This window comes from Suncus etruscus, chromosome 14 (genome assembly GCF_024139225.1).
Source record: "Suncus etruscus isolate mSunEtr1 chromosome 14, mSunEtr1.pri.cur, whole genome shotgun sequence".
Lineage (NCBI taxonomy): Eukaryota > Metazoa > Chordata > Mammalia > Eulipotyphla > Soricidae > Suncus > Suncus etruscus.
In genome coordinates this window covers 34,320,021-34,325,848 of record NC_064861.1, presented here as the reverse complement: position 1 = coordinate 34,325,848, position 5,828 = coordinate 34,320,021, and the positions used below count along the sequence as shown (strand labels likewise).

The window sequence follows — 5,828 nt, the reverse complement described above, 5'->3', positions numbered from 1 at the left end:
TCCCCCACTAGTGTTGACCTTCCTCATTCACTGTTCCTAGTATGCATCCCATACCTCCCCTTTTGTCCCTTGGACTGCTAGTATAACAGGTCCCTTAAGTATATAGTTTGTTGTAGTTTGGGTCTCTTTCTGATCATTTTTATTTTCGCTCAATGCTCATGGTACCATTCACTTTTTTTCTCAATTTGTAGGAAGCCATAGAAATATGAGGCAGAACAAGATGATTCATATTCTATGGTTCTGTTAAAAAAAAAAAAGTAAAATAAATAAAAAGAAAGCAGGCAGGAGCCCCTGTCTAAAAGTTATAAATATAAATTAAAAGAAGAAAGAGAGAGAGAAAAGGGATGCTGATGTGGCAAGGTTTGTTTTTGGTTTTGGGGTTGTTTTGTTTGTTTGTTTGTTTGTTGCATAGGCACAGTAAGTAAATATTGGAGAAATTAGAAAGGAAATTGCCTTGGCCTAAAAGATACACTGTGTCTCTACCCTTGAAGCATACTGTCATGAGGCTGACTAAAGGCTCCAGACATGTTCATTGTCAAACCCCAAGGTCTTTTTTTATGGTGCCAGGAAACATTCTGCTCAGTCATGGTTGTCAAAGTCAGTCCTCTGTAATTAGAGACCTTGATTTTTGCACAGATCCTAGAACCATGTCTAGAATAGAGTCTTTCTTTATGGTCCCAGAAAAAGTTCTGCTCAGTGGTGGTTGTTGTAATTAGTCTTCTGTAATTAGTGATCTTAGTTTTTGCACAGATCCTAGGATGAAGGATTTCATCTTCTGATTTCATCTCACCATTAGGTGATGAGGTAGGACAACCTGCCCTTAGATCAAGTTTTGCTGTTTTCTAGTTGTCAGGTTGTCATATGAACCTACTCTGACGCAAAGTTGGTGTCAAAGAGGTATTAGGGACTCCCCCGGGGGAAGTTTGATTCCTGGTGCTGCTCCAGGGAACTGTGCCAGTTCTAAGGTTGAGATCCAGTGTTCAGGGTTGGACGGTCAATGTCTGATCACATGAAGTCTAAGTTGAATCCTCATGAGATATTCAGTATGGAAGGTGCCCCTGTATTATAAAATTTAAGGCTTCTTATCCCTATTAGGTAAGAACTTGTTTTTATACATAAGATTTCCCCATTTTAGTGTGCCCATGCAAAAATAAATGCCATATTATATTATTGGTGCATTTGGGGATAAAAATGACAAGCTATACAATCTCTGTGCTCTAGTTTTGATTTGACCTGAGCTTTTATCCTAAGCAAGACTTTTTTACTAGAATTTCTTATTAGGCAGAACCAAAACAACGGGGAGACAGAGAGAGAGAGGGGGAGAGAGAGAGAGAGAGAGAGAGAGAGAGAGAGAGAGAGAGAGAGAGAGAGAGAGAGAGAGAGAGAGAGATGGAAGAGGCTACCTTTACATTGGGAAATAAACACACTAAAAGTTATAAGTATTAAGGAAATAAACATACAAAGAAAATATAGATACCTTATTAAGTCTTTTGAGCTAGTCTTGGGATGAGGGGATAAGATCCAGGACACATTTTCATCCCACATCGTGGTCTTACTGAGTTGGAGAAACGGTTTGCAGCAGTAAAGGATCAGGTAGTGTTCTCAAGCTGAGTGTCCCTCTGGAGCTGAATCCGGTAGTATGCAACAGTCCACATTGAGGTGGGGTGAGAGAAAAAGGGCTGCATAGAATGAATCAGCAGTAGTGATAGCTGCAGCTTCTTGCCAGGGTGAAAAAGGTGGGGCTGAGAGGGTGTCCTTTTGCTTTGAGAGCTAGGTGGTAGCTTACTGGGACAAGGAGACAGTCTAGGTTCCTAAGGAGTTACAAACTAAGGTATGAAATGCAGTTTTTAAATATTTAAGTTATATTATATATATATTATATATTATAATCCTTCTGATTATAATAAATGCATATACTAAGACTCAGGGGCTGAAAGTTCTTCAGGAAGGATTTGTACAGTTAATAAGCACAATTACAAAGCATTCACTGAGGCTTCTATGAGATCATACTATCTAGTATGTTGGAGGCCAGCAGATATTGTATCCCAAATGCCAGCTTGAAGTGTTGTTCCTTTTATGATACTGTCCTGCCCCTCTGTGGAAATACTGAGAAGTGCATGAGAAAACTATGCTCAGAACTCAGGTTCAGCTTGTATGATAAAAGCCTTTGGTCAGAGAAATAGGCAAAGTACAAATAAAAATTAGTTTCCTTGTTGAATTATAAATCAAAAAATACTCATAATTTCTAAATCTAATATTACTGTATACTATCATAAAAGTAAATGACTTCAAGAAGATGATCTTTAATTCATCACTTGTCTTAAATTTACCAGGGTGAAGAGCCACTTGATGGTGTATAATACATGTTATGTATTCTGAATTCTGATGTGAAAAGCAGGAATTACAATAAAAAATAACTAACATTACTTGAACAAGATGTAATAGGAAAAGATAAATGACTTTAATCTTCACAAAAATGAAACAAACATGAGATGAGTACTATCTCTTTATACTTTTCAAAGTGCATACATCTTTTCTGTTGCTCTTTACATCATATTCTAAGACTAGAAACAATAATATCCAAATACCTCCAGGATCCTTCAGCCCAAATGCCATCAACTAATAAATTATAAAATATGACATTTAGGGAGATAGCAATAGTACAGTTTGTAAGGCATTTGCCTGCACACTCCTACCCATGTTCATTCCCCAGCACCCCATTTGGTCCCAAAGTTCCACCAGGAGTGTTCCCTGAGTATAGAACAAGAAATAAGCCTGAGAACTGCAGAACAATAGCACTTCACAGCAGCTAGGTTTGATCTCTGAGTTTCCTATATGTTCCCCACATACGCCAGGAGTAATTTCTGAGCATAGAGCCAGGAGTAACCCCTGATGTGATCTAAAACCAAGATAGGTGATAGATAGATAGATAGATAGATAGATAGATAGATAGATAGATAGATAGATAGATAGATAGATAGATAGATAGATAGATAGATAGATAGATAGATAGACAGACAGACAGATAGACAGATAGACAGGCAGGCAGGCAGGCAGGCAGGCAGGCAGGCAGGCAGGCAGGCAGGTAGGTAGGTAGGTAGGTAGGTAGGTAGGTAGGTAGGTAGGTAGGTAGGTAGGTAGGTAGGTAGGTAGGTAGGTAGGTAGGTAGGTAGGTGGTAGGTAGGTGGATAGATAGATAGATAGATAGATAGATAGATAGATAGATAGATAGATAGATAGATAGATAGATAGATAGATATGCCTGTCAAAGTCAACAGATGAGAATTGATCAAGTTTGCAACTTGATAATCTAGAGACTGTCATATTAAGTGAAAAAATATGTGAGGAGAGAAGAAATGTCAGATTACCTCACTCCTGTGTGAAAAATAAAGAAACAAATCAAAGGAATGGGGTCTCCAATAAAAAACAACACTTGGACTTTGACAGACAGAGGTTACTAAATGAGGGGAGAGTTGGGATGAGATAAAAGTGGCCTAGGGATAGTGGTAAGGAAGAGATTCTAGCACTTCAATTGTTGTGTATGTAAATATTTTGGGGGATTACTATGTTACTCACCCTAAACAGATTGGTGATTGTGCCCTACCCTAGGGTGTGACCTGGCATTCTGCCCCCACCCTAGGGTAGGACCTGATTCTGCTTCCACCATTGGTTGGTATCTGATCCCACCATTGGGTGGTACCTGACTCTGGGGTATAAAAACAAGGGTCTGTGGAAGGCCGGGGCTTTTTTGCTGGAACTGAAGCTGAGTCTTTGGACTTCAGTTTTGTCCTCCGAATAAAGCGAATATTTCCACGAGCCTGACTGTCTGCGAGCTGTTTACCCGCCGTTTCACCTCAGAACCGTGGGCTAGACAGGGTGGCAGACGCGTGCTCCGAGCTGGAAGAAAAAGGCCTCATCCTCCATCCCACCATCAGTCAACCTCTTCAGGGGCTGAATTGCTACACAGTGAAGGTGGTACAATAACCTTGTACTTCAAAAGCAAACACTAACACACTTATTATCTTGATAATAAAAATTAAAAATATAGTAATAATATTTTTTGATATATTTCTTTATTTTAACACAGTGGTTTACAGAGTTGCTCATAGTTATTTCTGGCATTCAATATTCTAACACTAATCCCACCAGCGTTGATGTATTTAAGGGAATTAGTCAATGTGCCTTTAGGGGTGATGTTGCCCCCACCTGGTAATGGCAGTTGAACTGGGATACACCCTCCACCCCACCCCCCAGGAACTGACAACTGCCCAGGAGAACTTAGTTGTCGTTGGAGGAGAGGTGGCCAAGGTAAAGAATCGACAGAGCAGAGCCAGAGGCCCAGGCTTGAGGCAAAGCATGCTGCTGACCGAGTCCCCCCTGAGCTCCAATCCAAGGCCAGCAGTGAGAAGATGACGCAGATCATGTTTGAGATCTTCAACACCTCAACTATGTACATGACCAGTGTGGCTGTGTCGTCCCTGTAGGTATTGTGTCGCACCATGGGCATTGTGATGGACGTGGGCCACTGCGGCACCCACACGGTGCCCATTTATGCGCTGCCCATACCATCCCAGGCCTGGACCTGGCCGGCTGCGACCTGACCCACTACCTCCCACTGCCGAGGGGAGATCAAGGAGCAGCTGTGCTACATGGCGCTGAACTTGGAGCAGGAGATGGGCATGACAGCCTCCTTGTCCTCGCTGGAGTAGAGCTACGAGGTGCCTGACATCACCATCTGCCAGGAGCGCTTCCAATGCCCCGAGATGCTCTTCCAGACATCCTTCCTCGACATCCACGGTCCTGCAGCATCTAAGAGACCACTTTCAACTCCATCATGACGTGGACATTCAGAAGGACCTGGATGTCAACACGGAGCTGTCCGGGGTTACCACCATGTACCCCAGCATCACCGACACTGCATGCAGAAGGAGACCATGGCCCTGACGCCCAACACCAGGAAGATCAAGAGCTTTGGGAGTCGGAAGCGACAAATACTCAGTGTGGATCAGCAGCTCCATCCTGGCCTCACTGTTCACCTTCAGGTAGATGTGGATCAGCAAGCAGGGTACGTTCATTGTGCACTGCAAGTGCTGCTAGAGGTCGGGGGGCCAGATCTGGCCAAGGGGGACTGTTGGCACACGCACCCCAGCAGCCTCCAGAAACTGGAATGAATAAGCCTGAGAAATTGCCATGACGAGGCTGCATGTGGGGCTGCTGGCGTGGCCTGTCTTCCAGTTCACTTCCTTTGGTTTTAGGTGGTCCATCCCCGGTGCCTGCCTTGACTGGACCCCTGCCACAGGGTTGTCACGGAGCCACTTGAAGGTCTGTGCGGTGTCTTTGACCCCGAGTGAAAGGGAATGGTTGCATTCCTGTAATGCAAATGGCTGCAAACCTGTAAGTTTGGTCATTCTTTAATTTATGTAAGGTGGTTTCTTCTTTTTGTATTCAATTCCTTAAAAGAGTTCTGGTTTTCTACTGTCCTGTGAGAACATTAGGCCCCATCAACATGTCTTGTGAGGAAATGAAGAGCTGTGATTAAAAAAAATAATAACAGGGCCGGGAAGGTGGCGCTAGAGGTAAGGTGTCTGCCTTGCAAGCGCTAGCCAAGGAACGGACCACGGTTCGATCCCCCGGCGTCCCATATGGTCCCCCCAAGCCAGGGGCAATTTCTGAGCACATAGCCAGGAGTAACCCCTGAGCGTCAAATGGGTGTGGCCCAAAAACCAAAATATATATAATATATTTATATTTATAAATATATATAATAATAATCTAAGGGTCTATAATACAGCAGGTAGGGCAAATAATAATAATAATAATAATAATAA

The 5,828-nt window shown here is 42.8% G+C and overlaps 1 pseudogene; it reads left to right on the top strand.

The window, feature by feature from the left end:
- Window positions 1–4,212: 4,212 nt before the first annotated feature.
- LOC126028372 (actin, muscle-like) lies at window positions 4,213–5,097 on the top strand (annotated as a pseudogene).
- Window positions 5,098–5,828: the final 731 nt, after the last annotated feature.